This window comes from Arachis hypogaea, chromosome 11 (assembly GCF_003086295.3).
Source record: "Arachis hypogaea cultivar Tifrunner chromosome 11, arahy.Tifrunner.gnm2.J5K5, whole genome shotgun sequence".
In the NCBI taxonomy this organism is placed as follows: domain Eukaryota; kingdom Viridiplantae; phylum Streptophyta; class Magnoliopsida; order Fabales; family Fabaceae; genus Arachis; species Arachis hypogaea.
The window spans coordinates 118,920,336-118,947,604 of record NC_092046.1 but is presented as its reverse complement, the minus strand read 5'-3'; the positions used below and the strand labels follow the sequence as shown (position 1 = coordinate 118,947,604).

At 38.8% G+C, this 27,269-nt stretch overlaps 3 non-coding genes across 3 annotated transcripts; all 3 read right to left on the bottom strand.

Moving 5' to 3' along the window:
* Positions 1 to 515: 515 nt before the first annotated feature.
* On the bottom strand, positions 516 to 619 carry LOC112725876 (small nucleolar RNA R71). Its single transcript, XR_003164957.1, has one exon. It is a non-coding gene; the product is annotated as a small nucleolar RNA R71 (small nucleolar RNA).
* A 17,105-nt stretch (positions 620 to 17,724) lies between these two features.
* On the bottom strand, positions 17,725 to 17,832 carry LOC112725033 (small nucleolar RNA R71). The gene has a single exon (XR_003164164.1). It is a non-coding gene; the product is annotated as a small nucleolar RNA R71 (small nucleolar RNA).
* An 8,491-nt stretch (positions 17,833 to 26,323) lies between these two features.
* On the bottom strand, positions 26,324 to 26,427 carry LOC112724979 (small nucleolar RNA R71). Its single transcript, XR_003164114.1, has one exon. It is a non-coding gene; the product is annotated as a small nucleolar RNA R71 (small nucleolar RNA).
* Positions 26,428 to 27,269: the final 842 nt, after the last annotated feature.

Below are 27,269 nucleotides of genomic sequence, written 5' to 3'. Positions count from 1 at the left end.
GATCTTAATCCTGAACCTGAGAGGACTCTAAGGAGGCGTTTACAACAAGCTAAAGCACAACACTCCAGAGGAAATCTCACAGAACTTTTTGAATAAGAAACTGAAAACACAGATATGGCAGTTGAACAGAACAATGAAGGAGATGCAAGGAAGGTTCTGGGTGATTTCACTACACCCACTACTGACTTCTATGGCAAAGTATCTCTATACCTACCATTAGAGCAAACAACTTTGAGCTAAAGCCTCAGTTAGTCTCTCTAATGCAACAGAATTGCAAGTTCCATAGACTTCCACAGGAAGATCCACATCAGTTCTTATTTGAATTTTTACAAATCTGTGACACTGTTAAGACTAATGGAGTGGATCCTGAGGTCTACAGGCTTATGCTTTTCCCTTTTGCTGTTAGAGACAGAGCTAGGGTATGGTTGGATTCTCAACCTAAGAAAAGCCTAGACTCTTGGGAAAATTTGGTCAATGCATTCTTGGCCAAGTTCTTTCCACCTCAAAAGATGAGCAAGCTCAGGGTGGAAGTTTAAACCTTCAAACAAAAAGAGGGTGAATCCTTCTATGAAGCTTGGGAAAGATACAAGCAACTGATAAGGAGATGTCCTCTTGACATGCTCTCAGAATGGACTATCCTAGGTATCTTCTATGATGGTCTATCTGAGATGTCCAAGATGTCCTTGGACCATTCTGCTGGTGGATCACTCCACCTGAAGAAAACGCCTGAAGAGGCACAGGAACTCATTGAAATAGTTGCAAACAACCAATTCATGTACACTTCTGAGAGGAACCCTGTGAACAATGGGGTAGCTCAGAAGAAAGAAGTCCTAGAGGTTGACACTCTGAATGTCATCTTGGCTCAGAATAAGATCTTGACCCAACAGGTCAATATGATTTCTCAGCATTTGACTGAAATGCAAGCTGCAGCTAGCAGCACTCAGGACACCTCCTATGAAGGAGATGCTTATGATCCAGATCAATCTACCATAGAAGAGGTGAATTACATGGGAGAACCCTATGGAAACATCTACAACCCTTCATAGAGGAATCATCCTAATTTCTCATAGAAGGATCAATAGAAGCCACAGCAAGCCTTCAACAATAATCAAGGTGAAAAAAACCAGAATAGGTTTAACAGTAATAAACCATTCCCATCTTCTCAGCAACATATGGAGACTTCTAAGCAGAGCCTCTCTAACTTAGCAACCATAGTCTCTGAACTCTCTAAGACCACTCACAGTTTCATAACAGAAACTAGGTCCTCCATTAGGAATCTGGAGGTACAAATTGGTCAGCTGAGCAAGAGAATCCCTAAGACCCCTCCTAACACTCTCCCAAGTAACACTAAAGTAAATCCAAGAGAAGAGTGCAAGACCATCACTGTAGAAGTTGAGGCCGAATCTGAAGGGGATACTCTGGCATTGAACGCCAGTAAGGAAGTCCTTACTGGGCGTTCAATGCCCAAAGATGAGCCATTCCTGGCGTTGAACGCCAGTAAGGGAGTCCTTACTGGGCATTCAACGCCCAAAGAGGAACCATCATTGGCGTTGAATGGCAGTAAGAAAGTCCTTCTGGGTGTTCAACGCCCAAAGAAGCACCATCACCGGCGTTGAACGCCAGTAAGGAAAGCGGTACTGGGCGTTCAATGCCCAAAGAGGCACAACATCTGGCGATGAACGCCAGTAATGGGGCAGCTGGGCGTAGGGATGGCAACGGGGTAGGTAGGGGCAGATTTTTGCTCTACCCGACCCCGCCCCACCGTACAAGAATTCGCATAGAACCCGCCCCGCTTCTACCCGTGGGTAGTAAAACGTTGAACCCTAACCCGTCCCTGCGGGTACCCGCCCCGCCCCTACCCACCCCTATAATTATTAAAATCTAATAAATAAAATTAAATTTCAAAATTTATATAACTGTCATCACATACATAACATAAATTAAAGTAAAAATTTAAATATGATACAATATTATTAATCATTTACTAATTATTTTACATATATTATACATATTATATATTAAAATTATATATATTATATATATAGCGGGGTGGGTAGGGGCAGGTATTACCTAAACCCGACCCTGCCCCGCCCCTCCTAAGAACCCGCCCCCCTAAAAACCCGCCCCGAACAGGTAGGGGCGGCGTGGGTACCCGCGGGTTCGGGTTGTTCAACACCCACTAAAAACTTTTCTATTGAAGAACTGAAGGCAACTAAGGCTCATGAGGAGACCATAGAAGTTTCATTGAATTCCTTGTTGCAAATTATGGATTATGAATATCACTCCTCCTCTGATGAGGAAGAGAAAACTAGGGAAGAGCAAGTTGCTCGATACATAGGAATTCTGATGAAGCTAAATGTCAAGTGTTCAACAAGGAACTCAATGCCTTGGTTCAACAGAAACTACCTCAGAAGCTGCCAGATCCTGGACGCTTCCTAATTCCTTGTACCATAGGCACCATTACCTTTGAGAAGGCTCTGTGTGACCTAGGGTCAAGCATAAACCTCATGCCACTCTCTGTAATGGAGAGACTGGGAATCATTGAGGTACAAGCTGTAAGAATCTCACTAGAGATGACAGACAAGTCAATGAAAAAGGCATATGGTCTAGTGGAAGATGTCTTAGTAAAGGTTGAGAACCTTTACATCCCTACAGATTTTATAATCTTGGATATTGGGGAAGAAGAGAATGAATCCATGATGACATGTCATCATGTCATGTTTTTCTATGCTTTTTCATACAAGAAATTGATGATTAGTCCTTAAATATTGAATGCTTTTGTGCTTAAATGGTATATTTCTTTGATCTTTTAATTTTATAAACTTTGTAGGAAATAATAGAAGAAGAAGCAATAAAAGCACTAAAAAGAACAATCATACTCCCAAGGTGGCAAAAGAGTTGGAAACAAACTCAAAGAGGCTTCTGAGTTGAGCAAAGAGGATTTGCAACCCTGACCTCTTCACACTCCAACAGAAATAACTCAAGCTACAAAGCTTCAAATGAGGTGATTCTAGTAGCATTAGAAAGTAGGAATCTAGAGCTTTCCAAGCATATATGGCACTGCATGGTGGACACTAAATCTAAGGGAGAAAACTTACCCTGAATGTGCAAAGATGAACATAGTATCAACCTGCAGTAAGGTCAGCTGACCTCTTCACCTTCCAAGAAAGATAACATGAGGTGTAGAGCTTTAAATTATGCTCTCTCAAATGAATTGTAAAGTAGACATCCAGGGCTTTCTAATGATATATAATAGTATGGGGTGAACATTAAGTTTGGGCCTCAAAAGTTGGTGCTAACTTTGGCCTCCAATGCAGCGTTCAAGCAAGTGAACGCCACGTTCACTTTAGTGAACGTTTTTGGCCTCCAAAACAACGCAACCATGCCTTCTTCAAAGGACCATAACTTGAGCTACAGATGTCCAATTGATGCGCTTCCAGTTGCATTGGAAATCTGACATTCAGAGCTTTCCAACGATATATAACAATCTATATTTGGCATGAAATTGAAGCACAAGTGACAGACATCTTTAAGGCCCAAAAACCAACCAAGGAAGGCTCAGCAAAAAGGGGAGCGTTCAAAAAGTGAACGTCAAGTTCACTAAAGTGAACGTTTTCGTGACTTTTGCCAACGAAAGCAAGGCGCGCACCAAAGAAACCAAGAGAGAGCATTGGGTGAATGAACGTAGCGTTCCCTAATGTAACGCTGGGAGCCAAATGTGCACCAAGGAAGCACACATAACAAGTGAACGTGGAGTTCACTGCTCCAAACGGAACCCTTCACTGGGAGGGAACCAAAATTTCCTTTTCTGCAATTCTACTTTCTGCACTTTACATTTGAATTTTCTATGAGCTTGATTTACATTTCCTACAAATTTACATCTTCTGCATTTGTTCTGAATCTGATCTATTACTTCATTTAATTTTCCAGCACCCAAGCCCCCTTTACACTTGATGCAATTTACTTTTCTTGCTCTTTAAACTTCTGCCAATTTAAGCTTCTGTTCAATTTACTTTCTGTATTTTATAATTCCTGTAATTTACATTCTGTTGCTTCAATTTCATCCAATTCACCAATGTTAACTTGACTAAACTAATCACCTCACTAAAGTTGCTTGATCCATCAATCCCTATGGGATCGACCTCACTCTTGTGAGTTATTACTACTTGATGCGAGCCGGTACAGTTGCCAGTGAGTTTGTGAGAAGTCTAGATTAAGCATTTTCTTTGTTTTTATTCTTTTAATTTTCTGATGCCAAGGTGTTTGAGTTATTGCCTCACTAAGAAATTCCCACTTGTGACATGAATTTCAATTTTCATTGGTGATGTATTTTACAAAATTCAAATAGAGTTCAACTCATCTTTTAATCAAACAAATTTTCTAGGATATTACCCACCATCACCAATCTCTAATGGTGGCTGGGAATATCACCAAGAAATTACAGATTCTGAGCACTCCAATCAATGGAGATATGCTTCAGAGACACAAGATGAGCAAGAGAATCATATGCGATATTTCCCACCACCACAACTTAATTCAAGTCATTATTCTAATGGTGGCTGGGAATATCACCAAGAATCAATAGATTATGAGCAATCCAACCAATGGGGATATGCTAATCAAGACAATTCCATGGAATACTACCCAACACCACAAAATAATTCATATTATTATGCTAATGGTGGATGGGAGTATCAACAAGGAATGAAAGAGTATGAACACCTCCCAGAGCCACAACATGACTCATACTGCTATAACAACCACTCACATTGTGACTGGGAGGGGAAAAATCAAAGGGATCTTAATGATCCATACTCCGTTCATCAAGAAATATCATCATTGGAGTGTGCTTTCAATAAATTCATGCAAGATTGTCCCCCAATACAACAATATGATCCATACTGTGATGAATTCAACAATTCTTCAAGCTGTGCTTGGGAGGATAAAAACCAGGAAGTATTTGACAGTTCATACCCCACTTATCAAAAGCCATCATCACTTGAGCTAACCTTCAATTCATTTATGCAAAATTGCCCAATCTCACCTCCCAGTTCTTCACTTGAAAATTTTTCATCACTTGATTTTGTCTCAACACAAAGTTTCCTCTAAGATCCATACAACTCATCTCACCAACCACAAGATTCATTTCACTACACAGAAGACTCATTTCAACATTCATAAAATTCATTCCACAACTCACAAGATTCATTCCATACCACTCAAAGCAACCTCACCACAACACATCCATATCCACAAAATCTCTCTCAACTTTCATCTTTTGAGCTAGTAGCTGAGGATCCCTTCAAAAGTCCAGAGAATTATTGGAAAGGCAAGAACAATTCTGGAGAGAACAAGAAATCATTCTTCAAAAGATGGAGGAGTAGTTGGAAAAAATAAGGAAACACTTAGAAATACTAAGAAAGGAAGATGAAGACCAATTGGTGGATGTGAAAGAGGAAGTGAAAAAGCAAGAAGAAGAGGCACCTGTATCAAGCAAAATTTCAATGAAGAATGAGGTGGTGGAGATATTTGAACCTGAAATTGCATATCAACAGAAGTCACTTGAGATGACAAAGGAATATGAAAACTCACAACCTCCACAAACTCACCTGAACCATAAACTCTCAACACTTGAATCTGTGATTAAAAGATATGAAGAGGAGATGAAGAAATCTTGGGAAGAACAAGAAGCCTCCTCCATGAAAGTGGTATTAAGTCAAATGTTGAGTGCAGAGGAGGAAGTGGAAGAACAAGAAAGTGAGGAAGACAATCAAGGAAGTTCATACTCAAGTGAAGCAGAGGATTACATAGATGAAGGGCTCATGGAACCACCAATTTAAGAGGCTTTTGATGAAGATAAAGCTCCAACAATCACACAGCAACCATGTCTTGATATCCAAGGAGTGAAGGCAACCAACAAGAACACCGAAGAGAGGATTGTGACCAAGGTACCAAGGACAACATTCAAGAAAAGGTCAACTGCAAACAATCCTCCTCCTAATCCAGCAAGCAAGTTAAATTCAGCAAATAACAAAAAGAAGCTTGCTAAAGAGAGGCCAAGACAGGGGACACTAGCTGGTTCATCTCTCCCCTTGAGGTCATTCTTCTTAACAAACTAGAAGAAGAGGAAGAAAGTGAAGAACAACATGTTAAGCTAATGACACTAAAAGAGCGCTTGTTGGGAGGCAACCCAATCTTAGGTAACATTTCATTTCTCTGCTTGGTTTATTTCCTTTCTTTGCTTTGTTTAAATTTCAATAAACTGGCATATGATTACATTCTAAGTTTGGTGTTGCCCTGCAACAATCTGTTTTTAATCTCTATGGATGATTGCATCAAATCTGAATTGAAAGTGTTACACTAAGATTCTAAGTTTGGCGTGCCACTTATTTTTCTATGTAATTTATCCAGCAACACCACTTGTCTGCATAATCTTAATGCCTTTACAGTGTTATCTTTCTTCTTACATCTTTATTTTTCTCTTTGTTTTAGTCATTTCTTTGTTTTTAATGCTTTCTTTTATTAACTATTTTTGTTAATACATCACCAAGAGATCCTTATTCATGACAGATTCTTGGCTTGGTGATTGTACTTAACATATAACAATTTCATTTGTTTAGTTTTAGTTCAAATAAATTGACATATGGTTGCATTCTAAGTTTGGTATTGCTATGCAACAAAATTTGTTTCCAATCCATACTGGATACTTGCATCAATTCCAAGTGAAAGTGTCACACTAAGTTTGGTGTGCCACTTATTTTCTTTATGCAATGTATCATGCACACCCTCTTATTTTTGCAATCACAATGTCTCTGTTTCTCTGTGCCTTCATTGTTATTATTCATTTTGCTTGCTTAAAATACATGTACTACTAACATTTCATTGTGTAAGACACTCATGATCCATCTTAGCCCCATCACCAGTGTTCTAATTGTTGCTTGAGGATGAGCAAGCATTCTGAAGTTGGTAGGGGAAGGGGAAGAATGGGAGGAAAATGACAACAATAGAGAAGATGAATTACAAGGTTGTAAAGTTTTTTTTCCTCTCATTTGTTTCCAGCACTTTAAATTGCATGATTGTCTTTATCTTCTCTGTTTACATGTGTGTATGAATAAGCATAGCCTGAATTTTGATCTGTAACATGTTGCTATGCCATTATGACTACCAACCTGAGTTTTGTGAAGTTCAAAGCAGTAAAGTATCATGATCATAAACAAACAAGGAATTAAAGAACTTAGCATGTGCATACAAATATTGGAAGGCTAGTATGATTAATTGTTGCTCAATTGTATTAGATTTTATTTAATTGAAGTTTTCATCTAGGACATTTTGTGAAATCTTTGGAAATCATGAAAATCTTGAAAGAAGCAATTGCAAGTTAAGGCAAGAAAAGAAAAAGGGAAAGAATGAAAAAGCTGAAGGCTCTGAGTACTAATGACAATTCATTTGTTAAATACTTGTGGTGTTTATGTATCAGGCAAAAAGCTTGAAAACAAAAAACTTAGAAGTCAAGGCTAGGCTCAAGTGCAAAAGCACTCCCTCAAAGCTCAAGGTTCTGAGCATCAATAATTAGAGAATCAAGAAAAGAAATAAATGAGCTTAATGAAGTCCTCTAATTCAATGCTTGTGGTGCTTATGTATCAAGTGGTAATACTTGAAAACAAAGCATTTAGAATCGTAGCTTTGTTATCAACTCATGGGGTAAAACACCTAAAAGGAGAAGCTAATAAGACAATCAAAAGCTTGTTTCAAGGAAGAAACATAAGAAAAAGATTTCATAAAATGATCTAGATAGAAGCATTAATCATTTACATTTCTTTTGTGATTGTAGCATACATAGAAAACTAGCCTACCACGAACATTAACATGCTATTCTTCTCACCTTGGTTTGTCAAAATGTACTGCACGATTCCTTTCTTGCTTGGGGACAAGCAAGGTTTAAGTTTGGTGTTGTGATGACATGTCATCTTGTCATATTTTTCTATACTTTTTCATACAAGAAATTGATGATTAGTGCTTAAATATTGAATGCTTTTGTGCTTAAATGGTATATTTCTTTGATCTTTTGATTTTATAAACTTTGTAGGAAATAATAGAAAAAGAAGCAATAAAAGCACTAAAAAGAAGAATCATACTCCCAAGTGGCAAAAGAGTTGGAAACAAACTCAAAGAGGCTTCTGAGTTGAGCAAAGAGGATTTGCAACCCTGACCTCTTCACACTCCAACAAGAATAACTCGATCTACAAAGCTCCAAATGAGGTGATTCTAGTAGAATTGGAAAGTAGGAATCTAGAGCTTTCCAAGAATATATGGCACTGCATGGTGGACACTAAATCTGAGGGAAAAAACTTACCCCGAATGTGCAAAGATGAACATAGTATCAACCTGCAGTAAGGTCAGCTGACCTCTTCACCTTCCAAGGGGGATAACTTGAGGTGTAGAGCTTTAAATGATGCTCTCTCAAATGAATTGAAAAGTAGACATCCAGGGCTTTCCAACGATATATAATAGTATGGGGTGAACATTAAGTTTGGGCCTCAAAAGCTGGTGCTAACTTTGGCCTCCAATGCAGCATTCAAGCAAGTGAACGCCACGTTCACTTTAGTGAACGTTTTCGGCCTCCAAAACAGCGCAACCATGCCTTCTTCAATGGACCATAACTTGAGCTACAGATGTCCAATTGATGCGCTTCTAGTTGTGTTGGAAATCTGACATTCAGAGCTTTCCAACGATATATAACAATCTATATTTGGCATGAAATTGAAGCACAAGTGACAGACATCTTTAAGGCCCAAAAACCAACCAAGGAAGGCTCAGCAAAAAGGGGAGCATTCAAAAAGTGAACATCACGTTCACTGAAGTGAATGTTTTCGTGACTTTTGCCAACGAAAGCAAGGCGCACACCAAAGAAACCAAGAGAGAGCATTGGGTGAATGAACGTAGCGTTCACTAATGTAACGCTGGGAGCCAAATGCGCACCAAGGAAGCACACATAACAAGTGAACGTGGAGTTCACTGCTCCAATGGAACACTTCACTGGGAGGGAACCAAATGCACCCTAACCCATGCCACTTGAACCAAGCCATCCGGATCTACTCTTCTTCAAATCTAAAATTAAAAAGCCCATGGACATGACTCAAAGGCACAAGAAACAATTAGATTAGGAATTTCATTTGAATTGTAATTTGTTTTCAATTTTAATTTTATTTTTCATTTTGTAAAGCCTATATAAAGGCATCAATTTCATTTCATCAAAAAAGAGGCTGGCTCTGTTAGAGAGCAATAGGAGTAGGAGTAGGATATATTAGAAAGCTCTTCTTGAAACACTTTTATTTTTCTGCACTTTTATTTTTCAGTATTGGATTTATGAAATTTCAGTTTCTGCGACCTTTTGCTACGATTTCCTCCTCTGCAATTTTACTTTTCTGTTTACATTGCTCCCAATTTAGCTTTATGCAATTTCCATTTCTATGTTACAAGTTCCATTTCTCTGCTAAAATTTCCTTTTCTGCAATTCTACTTTCTGCACTTTACATTTGAATTTGCTATAAGCTTGATTTACATTTCGTGCAAATTTACATCTTCTGCATTTGTTTTGAATCTGATCTATTGCTTCATTTAATTTTCCAGCACCCAAGCCCCCTTTACATTTGATGCAATTTACTTTTCTTTCTCTTTAAGCTTCTGCCAATTTAAGCTTCTGTTCAATTTACTTTCTACATTTTACAATTCCTGCAATTTACATTTTGTTGCTTCAATTTCATCCAATTCACCAATGTTATCTTAACTAAACTAGTCACCTCACTAAAGTTTCTTGATCCATCAATCCCTGTGGGATCGACCTCACTCTTGTGAGTTATTACTACTTGATGTGACTTGGTACACTTGCCGGTGAGTTTGTGCGGAAATATAATTTTCACCCATCAATCCATCATCCTTGGATGACCTTTCCTAGCCACTGCCAATGCCATCATTAATGTAGCAAAGGGAGAGCTGATTCTACAGTTATGGGAGGACCACTGATAAACCACCATTTTATGGTTTATTTTGTATTGAATTGAGTGGATTTTGTCAAGTATTCTCACACTTATCCATATAAATTGCATGTTTTTAAGTTCCTCCTTAATTTTGTGCTATGATTGAAACCATGCTTCTTTGGCCTTAAATTTGCTAATTTTAATCCTATCTTATTACCATTCGATGTCGTGATATGTCTGTTAAATGTTTTCAGGGTTTATAGGGCAGGAATGGCTTAGATGATGGAAAGGAAGCATGCAAAAGTGGAACAAACACAAGAAATTAAGGATTTCAAAATCTGGTAGGGACGCGCACGCATGGACGACGCATATGCGAGACTGGTGCAGCAGATAAATGACGCGCACGCGTGGATGACGCATAAGCATGGCCAGTTCATTATCCAATGACGCTTACGCGTGGCTGACGCGTATGCGTGATGAGCGTCACCTGCTGCACTTAACAGAACTCACTGGGGGCGATTTCTGAGCTGATTTGGACCCAGTTTCAAGCCCAAAAATACATACTAGAGGCTGGGATAGAGCTGAGACTGAAGACACTTCACTTGACACTTAGCTTAGTTTTTTATTAGTTTTGAATTCTAGAGAAAAAAACTACTACTTCTCCTAGGTTTTTTGACATTCTTAGTTTTGCTTTGGATTTGGATCTTGGAAGAGCTGTTGCTACCTTCAATTAGAGTCATTTTCCTTATAGTTTTCTTTTCTAATTTCTCTATTACTCTTTTCTATTTGATTATTTTTCATTCATGTTTAGATCTTGTTACTCTTGAATTTTATTAATGCATTGAATTATTTTTATGTTTATTTTTATTTCTTGTTTGATCATTGTTAATTATTGTTAGTGCTAATTTTGATTTAATTAATTTCTCATAATTATCATGTCTTTTATTTACACCTACCATGTGTTTGTGAAAATGGCATTCATATTAATGGAGTAAATTTCTCAACTTGGGTGGGGGTTGAGTAATTGGAACCCCTTGAGTTGTTATACCCAAGTATTAATCTGTAATTGAAAATTGCTGGCTAGCTCAAATCTCACTAACCCTAGTCCTTCTCCATGAAGTGACTAGGACTTGTTAGCTAGAGTTAGTGATGCCTACTTGACTTTCCTTCAATTGCTAAAGGATAACTAAGTGGGAGCAATGAACCTCTATCATTATACTTGGGAAAGACAAGGATAGAAATTCCAATTCTCTCCCCTAACCAAGGCCTTTTATTTTGATTAATTATCAACTCTTGCTAGTTATCCATTGCTTTAATTTCTAGCTATTTATTTTTCCGTTCCTAATTCAAAAAAATATTCAGAAAAATCCTAACCAATAATTCGTATCTTGTGTCAACTCTTAGGAAAACGACCCGGGATTCTACTCCTGGTTATTTATTATTAATTGTGACAAATTTGAAATTGATAGTGAAAATTTCGTCGGTTAATGCTGTACTTGCAACGCTATTTTAGAAAATACTTTTTAGAAATTCTTAACTGGCATTTATCCGCACATCAACCACATATTGTTCAAGATACCTAGTCCTAACTCTCCCTCTGACAAAAGAGAGACAATTGTGCAACACCTAGTGTTCCAACCCTCTCTCTCAGTGCAAAGCTATACAGAGCCCCTAGACACCAATTCTAAGTTCGGTGTTGGGTGGCCATCATTAAGCACTGAGAATAAAGGTACTAAGAAGAAGGTACCTAAAGGATGGAGGGACAAGAAAATCCCCACTGAAGGCCTCTCACCTGGCATGAGAGTTGTCATCACTAAGAATCCAGTCATTCCACACACAATGAATAGGATCCTGTCTTTAGAACTTGTAGAACTCATCCATGAAAGCACAGGTAAGAAGTTCACTGTAAGGGGCAAAAATATGAGCCCCTATCCATCTCCGTAAGGAGCTAACTGTCAAGCTAGTGACGTTAAAGAAGCGTTTGTTGGGAGGCAACCCAACCGTTCTTAGTTATTTTTGTTTTTCTTTAAGTTTATCATACATTATTATTTCTTTTAAGTTTATGATCATGTGCAGTAGTTAGAACAGAAACAGAGATAGTCAGAAATGGAAACAAAACACCTTGGAGCACGTACCTTGCTGGCATTGAACGCCAGACAAGGAGGCCAGAGTGGGCATTCAACGCCACACAGGGTATCCTTAATGGGCGCTCAACGCCCAAGAAGAACAGCATTGCTGGCGTTGAACGCCAGCCAGAGAGCTTGTAGCTGGCGTTGAACGCCAGCCAGGGAGCAGAGGCTAGGCGTTCAATGCCCCAAAGGAGGCAGAGACCTGGCGTTGAACGCCAGGAAGGAAGTCCCTCAAGGGCGTTCAACGCCCTATGAGGAGCATAAAGCTGGCATTGAATGCCAGCTAAGAGAAGGAGCTGGGCGTTCAACGCCCACAAGGGTGCAGGGAATTCAAATTTCCTAGCCTCCCAGGATCAGTGGGTCCTACAGAATCCCCACCTACCCCACCTTCTTCTCTCTCTTACTTTCACTCTTCTCCACACACTCTTTCCCATAAACCCTCAATCAATCACATCCATATCTCTTCCCAAAACCATCATAACTCCCACCAACCCCCACTACTTCAAATTTAAAATTTACCACCCAATTCCCACCCATTCATTCAAACCCTACCCTATCCCACCCTTATAAATACCTCTTCTTCCAACCCTTTATATACACACATATTATACACTAAAAGCCCCCACTTGGCCGAATCTCTCTCCCTCCATGTCCACTATTTCTCTTCTTCTTCTACTCTTTTCTTTCATATTTTGCTCAAGGACAAGCAAAGCTTTTAAGTTTGGTGTTAGAAAAGCCTTGCTTTTTGCTTTCCATTCACAACTATAGCACCCAAAGTCGGAGAATCCTCTAGAAAGAGGAAAGGAAAAGATGTTGCTTCCATCTCCGAACCTTGGAAGATGGAGAGATTCATCACCAAAGCTCATCAAGACCACTTCTATGAAGTAGTGGCAAAGAAAAGGGTGATTCCTGAAGTCCCCTTTAGGCTAAAAAAGAATGAGTACCCGGAGATCCAATGAGAAATCTGGAGGAGAGGTCGGGAAGTCCTAACCAATCCTATCCCGGAAGTTGGAGTCTTGATGGTGTAAGACTTCTATGCTAATGCATGGGTCATTAAAAACCATGACACAATCGTGAACCCAAGCCCCAAAAATTGAAGCACCATGGTCCGAGGGTGACCCTTAGATTTCAACCCGAAAAGTGTAAGGTTGGCGCTCCATTTGCCAATAATGCAAGGAGACCCACATTCTTACACTAGAAGAGTCAATTTTGATCAAATGTTGGATCAAGTCCTTTCAGACATTTGTGTGGAAGGAGCTCAGTGGAAGAGGGATGCTCAAGGCAAGCCTGTCCAACTAAGAAGGCTTGACCTCAAGCCTGTAGCTAGAGGATGGTTGGAATTCATCCAACGCTCTATCATCCCTACTAGCAATCGGTCAAAAATGACCATTGACAGGGCCATCATGATTCATTGCATCATGCTTGGAAGTGAGGTGGAGGTACATGAGGTGATACCTCAAGAATTGTACAAGAAAGCTGAAAAGCCTTCCACCTTAGCAAGGTTGGCTTTTCCCCACCTTATTTGTTACTTATGCAATTCAACTGAAATTGTCATAGAAGGAGATATCCCCATTGAGGAGGACAAGCCCATCACTAAAAGAAGGATGGAGCATGCTAGAGAGCCTACACATGCACCTCAACAAGAGCATATGGAGCCGCCTCAATAAGAAATCCCTGAGATGCCTCAAGGGATGCATTTTCTTCCCCAAGGCTATTGGGACCAATTGCATACTTCTCTAGGAGAATTGAGCTCCAACATAGATCATCTGAAGATGGGACATCAAGAGCATTGCACCATTGATGAGCGAATAATTTATACGCTTTTTGGCATTGTTTTTACATAGTTTTTAGTATGATTTAGTTAGTTTTTAGTATAATTTTATTAGTTTTTAAATAAAAATCACATTTCTGGAATTTACTATGAGTTTGTGTGTTTTTCTGTGATTTCAGGTATTTTCTGGCTGAAATTGAGGGACTTGAGTAAAAATCAGATTCAGAGGTTGAAGAAGGACTGCAGATGCTGTTGGATTCTGACCTCCCTGCACTCAAAGTGGATTTTCTGGAGCTACAAAACTCCAAATGGCGCGCTCTCAATTGCGTTGAAAAGTAGACATCCAGGGATTTCCAGAAATATATAATACTCCATACTTTGCCCGAGTTTAGATGACGCAAACTGGCGTTCAACACCAGTTTCCATGTTGCATTCTAGAGTTAAACGCCAGAAACAAGTTGCAAAGTGGAGTTAAACGCTAGAAACAGGTTACAAACTGGCGTTCAAATCCAAAAGAAGCCTCTACACGTGTAAAGCTCAATGCTCAGTCCAAGCACACACCAAGTGGGCCCCAGAAGTGGATTTCTGCATCATTTACTCATTTCTGTAAACCCTAGTAACTAGTCTGATATAAATAGGACCCTTTACTATTGTATTAGACATCTTTGATTAGTTTTATGCTATTTTAGACCTTTATGGAGGCTGACCATTCGGCCATGCCTAGATTTTGTTCTTATGTATTTTCAACGGTAGAGTTTCTACACACCATAGATTAAGGTGTGGACCTCTGCTGTTCCTCATGAATTAATGCAAAGTACTATTGTTTTTCTATTCAATTCAAGCTTATTCCTATTCTAAGATATTCATTCGCACCCAAGAACATGATGAATGTGATGATTATGTGACGCTCATCACCATTCTCCCTATGAACGCGTGCCTGACAACCACTTCCATTCTACATGAAGATGAGATAGAATGAGTATCTCTTAGATATCTAATACAGGGGACCGAGTCCGAGATATTAGAGTCTTCATGGTATAAGTTAGATCCCATGGACGGCCATTCCTGAGGTCCAGGAAGTCTAAACCTTGTCTGTGGTATTCTGAGTAGGATCTGGGAAGGGATGGCTGTGACGAGCTTCAAACTCGCGAGTGCTGGGCGTAGTTACAGACGCAAAAGGATAGTAAATTCTATTCCAGTATGATCGAGAACCGACAGATGATTAGCCATGCAGTGACAGCGCATTGGACCATTTTCATAGAGAGGACGGGATGTAGCCATTGACAACGGTGATGCCCAACATACAGCTTGCCATGAAAAGGAGTATGAAGGATTGGATGAAGACAGCAGGAAACCAGAGGTTCAGGAGGAATGAAAGCATCTCTATACGCTTATCTGAAATTCTCACCAATGACTTACATAAGTATCTCTATCCTATTTTACGTTTTATTTATCTTTTAATTATTAAAACTCTATAATCATTTGAATCCGCCTGACTGAGATTTACAAGGTGACCATAGCTTGCTTCAAGCCGACAATCTTCGTGGGATCGACCCTTACTCACGTAAGGTTTATTACTTGGACGACCCAGTGCACTTGCTGGTTAGTTGTGCGAAGTTGTGACAAAGTGTGATTCACGTTTGAGAGCACCAAGTCTTTGGCGCCATTGTTGATGATCGCAATTTCGTGCACCAAGTTTTTAGCGCCGTTGCCGGGGATTGTTCGAGTTTGGACAACTCACAGTTCATCTTGTTGCTCAGGTTAGGTAATTTTATTTTATTTTTAAGCTTTTTTTTATTTTTTTTATTTTTGAAAATAACATAAAAAAAATTTTCTTCTTTTTTGTTTTTCCCAAAATAATTTTCAAAAAAAAAAAAACAAAAAATTCTTATAAAATCATAAAAACCAAAAAATTTATGTTTCTTGTTTGAGTCTAGTGTCAAATTTTAAGTTTGGTGTCAATTGCATATTTTTAATTTTTCTTAAAATTTTTGAAACTCATGCATGGTGTTCTTCATAATCCTCAAGTTGTTCTTGATGATTTGCTTTGTTTGATCTTTGCATTTTTATGTTTTGTGTCTTTTCTTGTTTTTCATATGCATTTTTAATTTGTTAGTGTCTAAAGTTTGAAAATTTCTATGTTTGGTGTCTTGCACGTTTTTCTTTTCTTAAAAATTTTCAAAAATAAGTTCTTGATGTTCATCTTGATCTTCAAAGTGTTCTTGGTGTTCATCTTGACATTCATAGTATTCTTGCATGCATCATTTGTTTTGATCCAAAAATTTCATGCATTAAGTCTTTTTATTATTTTTCTCTCTCATCATTAGAAATTTAAAAATAAAAAAAATATCTTTCCCTTTTTCTCTCATAAATTTTCAAAAATTTGATTTTATTTAGTCAAAAAGTTTTAAAAATCTAGTTGTTTCTTATGAGTCAAATCAAATTTTCAATTTAAAAATTCTATCTTTTTCAAACCTTTTTTCAAAAATCAAATCTTTTTTTCAATTTTTCCTTCATATTTTCGAAAACTTTATGATTGATTTTCAAAATCTTTTTCTTATTTTGTTTTATAATTTCAAAATCTTTACTAACAATTAATGTGATTGATTCAAAAATTTTAAGTTTGTTACTTGCCTAGTAAGAAAGGTTCAATCTTTAAATTTCTAAATCATATCTTTTTGTTTCTTGTTAGTCAAGTAATCAACTTTAACTTTCAAAATCAAATTTTTTTAAATTTCTTTTTCAAATCTTTTTTCCAAAATAAGTTTCAATCACATCTTTTTCAAAATTAATTTCAAAATCTTTTCTAACTTCTTATCTTTTCAAAAATTAAATTTCAAATCTTTTTCAATTAACTGCTTGACTTTTTGTTTGATTTAAAAAGTTTACTATTTCAATCATATCTTTTTCAAAACTACCTAACTAACTCTCTCTTTCTAATGTTCGAAAATCACCTTCCTCTTTTTCAAAATTCCTTTTTTTGTATTAACTAATTAATTTTTACTTTAATTTAATTTCATTTTTCTTTTTTTTTTTGTATTTTCGAATTCTAACTTTAAAATTAATTTAAAAACAAAAATATTTTTCTTTTCTTTTCAATGATTTTCAAAAATTCTTCTCCCTCATCTCCTTCTTATTATTTATTTATTTACTGACACTCCTCTTCATCTAAGAATTCGAACCCACTCCTCTCCCTTGTGTTTGGATTCTTATCTTTTCCTTCTTCTATTCTTATCTTCTTCTACTCACATAAAGGAATCTCTATACTATGACATAGAGGATTCCATATTTTCTTTTCTGTTTTCTTCTTTTTCATATGAGCAGGAACAAGAATAAGAACATTCTTGTTGAAGTTGATCCTGAACCTGAAAGGACTCTGAAGAGGAAGCTAAGGGAAGCTAAAGCACAACTCTCTGGAGAAAATCTGACAGAAATTTTCGAAAAAGAAGGAGACATGGCCGAAAATAATAACAATGCAAGGAAGATGCTTGGTGACTTTACTGCACCAAATTCCAATTTACATGGAAGAATAATCTCAATCCCTGCCATTGGAGAAAACAATTTTGAGCTAAAGCCTCAATTAGTTTCTCTGATGCAACAGAACTGCAAGTTTCATGGACTTCCATCAGAAGATCTTTTTCAGTTCTTAACTGAATTCTTGCAGATCTGTGATACTGTTAAGACCAATAGGGTTGACTTCGAGGTCTACAGGCTTATGCTTTTCCCGTTTGCTGTAAGAGACAGAGCTAGAATATGGTTGGACTCTCAACCTAAAGATAGCCTGAACTCTTGGGATAAGCTGGTCACGGCTTTCTTAGCTAAGTTCTTTCCTCCTCAAAAGCTTAGTAAGCTTAGAGTGGATGTTCAAACCTTTAGATAGAAAGAAGGTGAATCCCTCTATGAAGCTTGGGAGAGATACAAGCAACTGACCAAAAAGTGTCCTTCTGACATGCTTTCAGAATGGACCATCCTGGATATATTCTATGATGGTCTGTCTGAATTATCTAAGATGTCATTGGACCATTCTACAGGTGGATCCATTCACCTAAAGAAAATGCCTGCAGAAGCTCAAGAACTCATTGACATGGTTGCAAATAACCAGTTCATGTACACTTCTGAAAGAAATCCTGTGAGTAATGGGACGCCTCAGAGGAAGGGAGTTCTTGAAATTGATACTCTGAATGCCATATTGGCTCAGAACAAAATATTGACTCAGCAAGTCAATATGATCTCTCAGAGTCTGAATGGATTGAAGGAACCATCCAACAGTACTATAGAGCTATCTTCTGAAGAAGAAGCTTATGATCCTGAGAACCCTGCAATAGCAGAGGTGAATTACATGGGTGAACCCTATGGAAACACCTATAATCCCTCATGGAGAAATCATCCAAATTTCTCATGGAAGGATCAACAAAAGCCTCAACAAGGCTTTAATAATGGTGGAAGAAACAGGTTTAGCAATAGCAAGCCTTTTTCATCATCCACTCAGCAACAGATAGAGAATTCTGAGCAGAATCCATCTAGCTTAGCAAATATAGTCTCTGATCAATCTAAGACAACTTTAAGTTTCATGAATGAAACAAGGTCCTCCATTAGAAATTTGGAGGCACAAGTGGGCCAGCTGAGTAAAAGGGTCACTGAAACTCCTCCTAGTACTCTCCCAAGCAATACAGAAGAAAATTCAAAGAGAGAGTGCAAGGCCATTGATTTGACCATCATGGCTGAACCTACAAGGGAGGAGGGGGACGTGAATCCCAATGAGGAAGACCTCATGGGACGTCCTCTGACCAATAAGGAGTTTTCCTTTGAGGAACCAAAGGAATCTGAGGCTCATCTAGAGACCATAGAGATTCCATTAAACCTCCTTTTACCCTTCATGAGCTCTGATGAGTATTCATCCTCTGAAGAGGATGAGGCCATACTGAAGAGTGAGTTGCTAAATACCTTGGTGCAATCATGAAGCTTAATGACAAATTATTTGGTAATGAGACTTGGGAAGATGAACCTCCCTTGCTCACCAATGAACTAAATGCATTGGATAGGCAGAAATTATCTCAAAAGAAATAGGATCCTGGTAAATTCCTAATTCCCTGTGACATAGGCACCATGACCTTTGAGAAGGCTCTGTGTGACCTGGGGTCAGGAATAAACTTAATGCCACTCTCTGTAATGGAGAACCTTGGGATCTTTGAGGTGTAAGCTGCCAGAATCTCATTAGAGATGGTAGACAACTCAAGAAAATAGGCTTATGGACTAGTTGAGGACGTGCTAGTAAAGGTTGAAGGCCTTTACATCCCTGCTGATTTCATAATCCTAGACACTCGGAAGGAAGAGGATGAATCTATCATCCTTGGAAGACCCTTCCTAGCCACAGCAAGAGCTGTGATTGATGTGGATAGAGGAGAGTTGGTCCTTCAACTGAATGAGGACAACCTTGTGTTAAAACTCAAGGATCTCCTTCTGTAACCATGGAGAAGAAGCATGAAAAGCTTCTCTCACTGCAGAGTCAACCAAAGCCCCCACAGTCAAACTCTAAGTTTGGTGTTGGGAGGCCACAACCAAACTCTAAGTTTGGTGTTGAACCCCCACATTCAAACTCTAAGTTTGGTGTTGGGAGGTTCCAACCTTGCTCTGATTATCTGTGAGTCTCCATGAGAGCTCACTGTCAAGCTATTGACATTAAATAAGTGCTTGTTGGGAGGCAACCCAATGTTATTTAATCATATCTATTTTATTTTCTTTTTGTTATTTCGTGTTTTATTAGGTTGATGATCATGTGGAGTCACAAAAACTACTGAAAAATCAAAAACAGAATGAAAAACAACATTAAAAATAGCACACCCTGGAGGAGGAGCATTCTGGCGTTTAAACGCCAGAAACAAGCATCTGTCTGGCATTTAACGCCAGAAACAAGCATCTACCTGGTGTTAAACGCCAGAAACAAGCAGCAGTATGGCGTTAAACGCTAGGATTGCACAGCAAGGGCATTTTACACGCCTAATTGGAGCAGGGATATTAAGTCCTTAGCCCCACTAGATCTGTGGACCCCACAGGATCCCCACAGGATCTGTGGACCCCACAGGATCCCCACCACTTCTTCTCTCCTTTTCACACCTTTTCATAACACTCCATACCTCTTCCAAAACCATCATACAACCCACCTACACCCACCCACTCAAATTCAAACCATCACTCCTTCCTTTTCACACATCACACCCCCTTGGCCGAATTCACATATCTCCCTCCATCTCCTCCATTTTCTTCTTCTTCTACTACTTTCTTTCTTCTTTTGCTCAAGGACGAGCAAACCTTTTAAGTTTGGTGTGGTAAAAGCATTGCTTTTTGTTTTTCCATAACCATTAATGGCACCTAAGGCCAGAGAAATCTCAAGAAAGAGGAAAGGGAAGGCAATTGCTTCCACCTCTGTGTCATGAGAGATAGAAAGATTCATCTCACAAGCCCATCACTAAGAAAAGGATGGAGCAAGTAGGAGAGCCCACTTATGGACCTCAACAAGAGTATGAGGAAATTTCTCACCATGAAATCCCTGAGATACCTCAAGGGATGCACTTCCCTCCACAAAACTATTGGGAGCAAATCAACACCTCCCTAGGAGAATTAAGTTCCAACATGGGACAACTAAGGGTGGAACACCAAGAGCACTCCATCATTCTCCATGAGATTAGAAAAGACCAAAGAGCTATGAGGGAGGAGCAACAAAGACAAGGAAGAGACATAAGGAGCTCAAGAGCACCATTGGTTCTTCAAGAAGAGGAAGACGACACCCTCACTAAGGTGGACTCATTCCTTAATCTCCTTGTCTATTTATTTTACTGTTTTTCGATTTTTGAGCTTTATGTTTTATTTATGTTTGTGTCTTCACTATATGATCACTAGTGTCTAAGTGTCTATGCCTTAAAGTTATGAATGTCCTATGAATCCATCACCTCTCTTAAATAAAAAATTGTTCTAAAAACAAAAGAACAAGAAGTACATGGTTTCGAATTCATCCTTGAAACTAGTTTAATTATTTTGATGTGGTGACAATACTTTTTGTTTTCTGAATGAATGCTTGAACAGTGCATATGTCTTTTGATATTGTGGTTTATGAATGTTAAATATGTTGGCTCTTGAAGAATAAGAAAAAAGGAGACATGTTATCTGATAATCTGAAAAATCATAAAAATGATTCTTGAAGCAAGAAAAAGCAGTGAAGAACAAAGCTTGCAGAAAAAAAATGCGAAAAAAAAAAGAGAAAAAGAAAAAACAAGCAGAAAAGGCCAAAAGCTCTTTAAACCAAAAGGCAAGAGCAAAAAGCCAATAGCCCTTAAAACCAAAAGGCAAGGGTAATAAAAAGGATCCAAGGCTTTGAGCATTAGTGGATAGGAGGGCCTAAAGGAATAAAATCCTGGCCTAAGCGGCTAAACCAAGCTGTCCCTAACTATGTGCTTGTGGCGTGAAGGTGTCAAGTGAAAACTTGAGACTGAGCGGTTAAAGTCGAGGTCCAAAGCAAAAGAAGAGTGTGCTTATGAACCCTGGACACCTATAATTGGGGACTTTAGCAAAGCTGAGTCACAATCTGAAAATGTTCACCCAGTTATGTGTCTGTGGCATTTATGTATCCGGTGGTAATACTGGAAAACAAAGTGCTTAGGGCCACGGCCAAGACTCATAAAGTAGTTGTGTTCAAGAATCAACATACTGAACTAGGAGAATCAATAACACTATCTAAACTCTAAGCTCCTATAGATGCCAATCATTCTGAACTACAATGGATAAATTGAGATGTCAAAACTATTTAAGAGTCAAAAAGCTACTAGTCCCGCTCATCTGATTGGAGCTAAGTTTCATTGATATTTTGGAATTTATAGTATATTCTCTTCTTTTACATAGTTTTTAGTATGATTTAGTTAGTTTTTAGTATAAATTTATTATTTTTTAAATAAAAATCACATTTCTGGACTTTACTATGAGTTTTTGTATTTTTCTATGATTTCAGGTATTTTCTGGCTGAAATTGAGGGACTTGAGCAAAAATCAGATTCAGAGGTTAAAGAAGGACTGCAGATGCTGTTGGATTCTGACCTCCCTGCACTCAAAGTGGATTTTCGGGAGCTACAGAACTCCAAATGGCGCGCTCTCAATTGCGTTGGAAAGTAGATATCCAGGGCTTTCCAACAATATATAATAGTCCATACTTTGCCTGAGTTTAGATGACGCAAACTGGTGTTTAACGCCAGTTTCAACTTGCATTCTGGAGTTAAACGCCAGAAATAGGTTGCAAAGTGGAGTTAAACGCCAGAAACAGGTTACAAACCGGCGTTCAATTCTAAAAGAAGCCTCTACACGTGTAAAGCTTAATGCTCAGCCCAAGCACACACCAAGTGGGCCCCAGAAGTGGATTTCTGCATCATTTACACATTTCTGTAAACCCTAGTAACTAGTCTGATATAAATAGGACCCTTTACTATTGTATTAGACATCTTTGATTAGTTTTATGCTATCTTAGACCTTTATGGAGGCTGGCCATTCGGCCATGCCTGGACCTTGTTCTTATGTATTTTCAACGGTAGAGTTTCTACACACCATAGATTAAGGTGTGGAGCTCTGCTGTTCCTCATGAATTAATGCAAAGTACTATTATTTTTCTATTCAATTCAAGCTTATTCCTATTCTAAGATATTCATTCGCACCCAAGAACATGATGAATGTGATGATTATGTGACACTCATCACCATTCTCCCTATGAACGCGTGCCTGACAACCACTTCCATTCTACATGAAGATGAGATAGAATGGGTATCTCTTAGATATCTAATACAGGGGACCGAGTCCGAGATATTAGAGTCTTCGTGGTATAAGTTAGAACCCATGGACGGCCATTCCTGAGGTCCGGGAAGTCTAAACCTTGTCTGTGGTATTCTGAGTAGGATCTGGGAAGGGATGGCTGTGACGAGCTTCAAACTCGCGAGTGCTGGGCATAGTGACAGACGCAAAAGGATAGTAAATTCTATTCCAGTATGATCGAGAACCGACAGATGATTAGCCATACAGTGACAGCGCATTGGACCATTTTCACAGAGAGGACGGGATGTAGCCATTGACAACGGTGATGCCCAACATACAGCTTGCCATGGAAATGAGTATGAAGGATTGGATGAAGACAGCAGGAAACCAGAGGCTCAGGAGGAACGAAAGCATCTCTATACGCTTATCTGAAATTCTCACCAATGACTTACATAAGTATCTCTATCCTATTTTACGTTTTATTTATCTTTTAATTATTAAAACTCTATAATCATTTGAATCTGCCTGACTAAGATTTACAAGGTGACCATAGCTTGCTTCAAGCAGACAATCTCCGTGGGATCGACCCTTACTCACGTAAGGTTTATTACTTGGACGACCCAGTGCACTTGCTGGTTAGTTGTGCGAAGTTGTGACAAAGTGTGATTCACGTTTGAGAGTACCAAGTCTTTGGCGCCATTGTTGATGATCGCAATTTCGTGCACCAAGTTTTTAGCGCCGTTGCCGGGGATTGTTCGAGTTTGGACAACTGACGATTCATCTTGTTGCTCAGATTAGGTAATTTTATTTTATTTTTAAGCTTTTTTTTATTTTTTTTATTTTTGAAAATAACGTGGAATGGGAGCAAGCTTGCAACGTTAGTGGTAAAGTTACCACCAATAACGCCTTCGAAAGCCATCATAACCCACATTAGTTGCTACGTTAGTTACATTAACGTGGGAACTAACATGGAAGGAAAGAGAAGCTCCAACGTTAGTGGTCAAAGTAAACACCACTAACGTTCCAAAAGGCCACACTTGGCCACGTTAAGAGTCACGTTAATCCAATTAACGTGAACTCTAACGTGGAATAAGAAAGAATCGCCAACGTTAGTGACACTCACCTTTGTCACTAACGTTGGATCAGGCCAAGATTGCCTACGTTAGTGGTCACGTTAAGACCACTAACGTGAAGGGTAACGCAGAGTAAAGGATGATGTGCCAACGTTTGTGACACTACTCTTTGTCACTAACGTTGGAGATGGCAAGCACACCCACGTTAGTGGTCACGTTAATGCCATTAACGTGAAGCACTAACATGGAAGGAAGGGGCATTTTGAAGCGTTAGTGACAAAGGTAAGTGTCACTAATGCTCTCGAGATTTGGCATGCCCACGTTAAGGGCCACGTTAGTTACACTAACATGGATCATTAACGTGGAAAAGAGGAACAAGGAGCAACGTTATTGGTAAAAGTAAGTGTCAACAACGCTTGCAAAGGGCTAAGAGGCTACGTTAGTGGTCACGTTAGTACCACTAACGTTGAAGTTAACGTGGATCAACTAGTTTGGTACGTTAGTGACAAAGTTATTGTCACTAACGCTTTCAAACCCAAGTTTACATTTAACATTAACGCCACTAACGTCCTAACTAACTCCCCATCATGCCTAACTCACATTCTTTCTGCAAGCAAAGCTGAGCCCACTAAAGACTGTAACTGCTTCAACTAAAGATCAAAGGCCCATATTCAAGACTTGAAGAGCTAACTAGAAGATCAGAATAGTAGTATATATAGGGATAGTTTTGAATTAAAAAGGGAGCTGGGAAATTTGGGGAACTACACTTTGTATATTTTACTTTCTCTGCAACTTCTAGTTTAATTTTAGAATGCACTCTTTTCTATCATCTTCCATTTCCAGAGCTATGAACAACTAAACCCCTTTTTCATTGGGTTAGGGAGCTCTGTTGTAATTTTATGGATCGATTATAGTTTTCATTCTTCTTCCTCTTTCTTTTCTCTGGATTTTACAAGAAAGCTTTCGATCTTAATTCAATTGGTTAGTTGTCTTGGAAAAGAAACTCTCCATACCTGGATCTCCTTGGAACCTTGGAAGAGGAATGAGGAGATCATTCTAGAAATGCTTTCTCATGTTGGACCAAATTGGGGTTTGGATGGATATAGTGACATATAATCCTACCAACACTTTGATTTGAAAATACATGTGGTATAATCAGTGACCATACTTTATCTCTTTCCATGAGCAATTAAATCAAGGAATTGGGCAATTGTTCAAGCTTAGAGAGATTGGGTTGCCAAGGAATTGGGATCCAATCACTTAAGATTGCCAAGGAGATCAATGAATGCATTGATTGAGGAAGATATGAGAATGAACTTGATCCGGAGAATGCGACATCTCCTAAGCCCAATGAATCCCCCATTTCTGATCTTACCCATTCTCTTTACCTTCTGTCATTTACTTTTATGCTCATCTCCCCAAATCCCATTTAAAATTATGCAATTTACTTTCTGAAAATTTACATTCCGCCATTTATTTTCAGTACTTACATTTTCTGTTATTTACTTTCCTGCCATTTAATTTTCTGCAATTTCTCAACTCAATTTCTGCTTAGCTCAACTAGAACATTCCTCTAATTAAAGTTGCTTGACCAATCAATTCCTGTGGGATTTGACCTCACTCTATTGTGAGTTTTTACTTTCCGACAATTCGGTATACTTGCCGAAGGGAAAATTGTTGAGAGACAAGTTTTCGTGCATCAAGTTTATGGCACCATTGCCGGGGATTGATTTTGTATCGACAATGATAAAGTTGGAGGATAACTAGATTGAGCAATTTTCTTTTGTTTTGTTTAATCCCATATGAGTGATTTACTTTCATTTTTAGCTATTTTCTTCCCTTTTTCCCTTGCCCGTTTGTTGTGCTTTCTTAGTTGTTTACAATTTAGTTCACTAACCCACTAACTGTTTGATATATTGCACCGCTCACACTAACATCCATTCTAACAAGAGTAATTTCTTCATTCATTTTCTTTCTTGCTTTTTGCTTTGTTGGTTGTATGATAGGTAGAAGAAGCGGGGCTTCAGCTTCCTTTGATTCTGAACCTGAGAGGACCTTCCTTAGATTAAGGAGGGAAGTAAGAGGAAAGAGAGTCGTTGGTGCTGAAGAAGAGGAAGAGTATTTTGAAATAGACATGGAGGAGAATATAGAGAATCACCATGAAGAAGAAGCTCACAACCATGCCAGAGAAGGTCCAGTAAATCATGCTGGGCAAGAGAGAAGAGTTCTAGGCTCTTATATTAATCCAAACCCAGGAAATTGTGGAAGTAGCATCCAAAAGCCAACCATGCATGCCAATAACTTTGAACTAAAGCCCCAGCTCATCACCCTCGTTCAAAATAACTGTACATTCGTAGGAAGCGTCCAAGAAGACCCCAATCAATATCTAACCACCTTCCTAAGGATATGTGATACTGTGAAGTCTAATGGTGTTCATCCTGACACTTATAGACTGCTTCTGTTCCCCTTTTCACTCAAGGGTAAAGCATCTAAATGGCTAGAATATTTCCAAAAGAAGAGTTTGACAACGTGGAAAGATGTGGTGAACAAATTCTTGGCGAGATTCTACCCTCCTCAAAGAATCAACAGGTTGAGAGCTGAGGTACAAACCTTCAGGCAACAAGATGGTGAAACTCTCTATGAAGCATGGAAGAGGTTTAAGGACTTAACAAGAAGGTGCCCGCAAGACATGTTCAATGAATGGTGTGCAGTTACACATTTTTTATGAGGGTCTTTCTTATGAATCAAAGAAGGCAGTAGACCACTCATCTAGAGGATTTCTAAACAAGAAGAAGACTATTGAAGAAGCCATAGATGTCATCGAGACTGTAGCTGAGAATGACTACTTCTATGCTTCTGAAAGGAGCAACACTCGAGGAGTGATGGAGCTGAACAACATGGATGCACTGCTGGCTCAAAACAAGATGATCACCAAGCAGCTGGCTGACTTTACCAAGAAGATGGAAAGAAACCAAGTTGCAGCAGTCACCACCTCACCAGCAGCTCAAGAAGGAGTAAATACAGAGGAAGAGGGTGACCGGGAACAAGCCAACTATATTAGGAACTCACCTAGGCAAGCCCATGATCCATACTCCAAAACTTATAATCCTGGTTGGAAGAACCACCCAAACTTTGGGTAGGGAAATCAACAAGATCAAAGCCAAGATCACAGACGTCACAACCCCAACAACAATGCAACTCACCAACATTCCACACAGAGATCATATCAACACCCACACAACAATACCTCTCAACATCCATATCAAAACCAAAATGGCCTTATCCCCCCCTCCCCCAATCTCAACCCACCATCACCATCCGAAGATAGACTCTCCAGAATTGAGACTCTACTTGAAGGTATATGCAAGGAAGTCCAAGACAACAAGGTGTTCAAGGATGAAGTGAGAGCTAATATAAAAAACCAGGGACACCATCAAGAGGCTGGAGTCTCAAGTGGGATATCTCTCTCAGCATATTCCCAAGCCTACTGATAGTTTCTCAAGTGACACAGAGAAAAACCCGAGAGGTGAAGT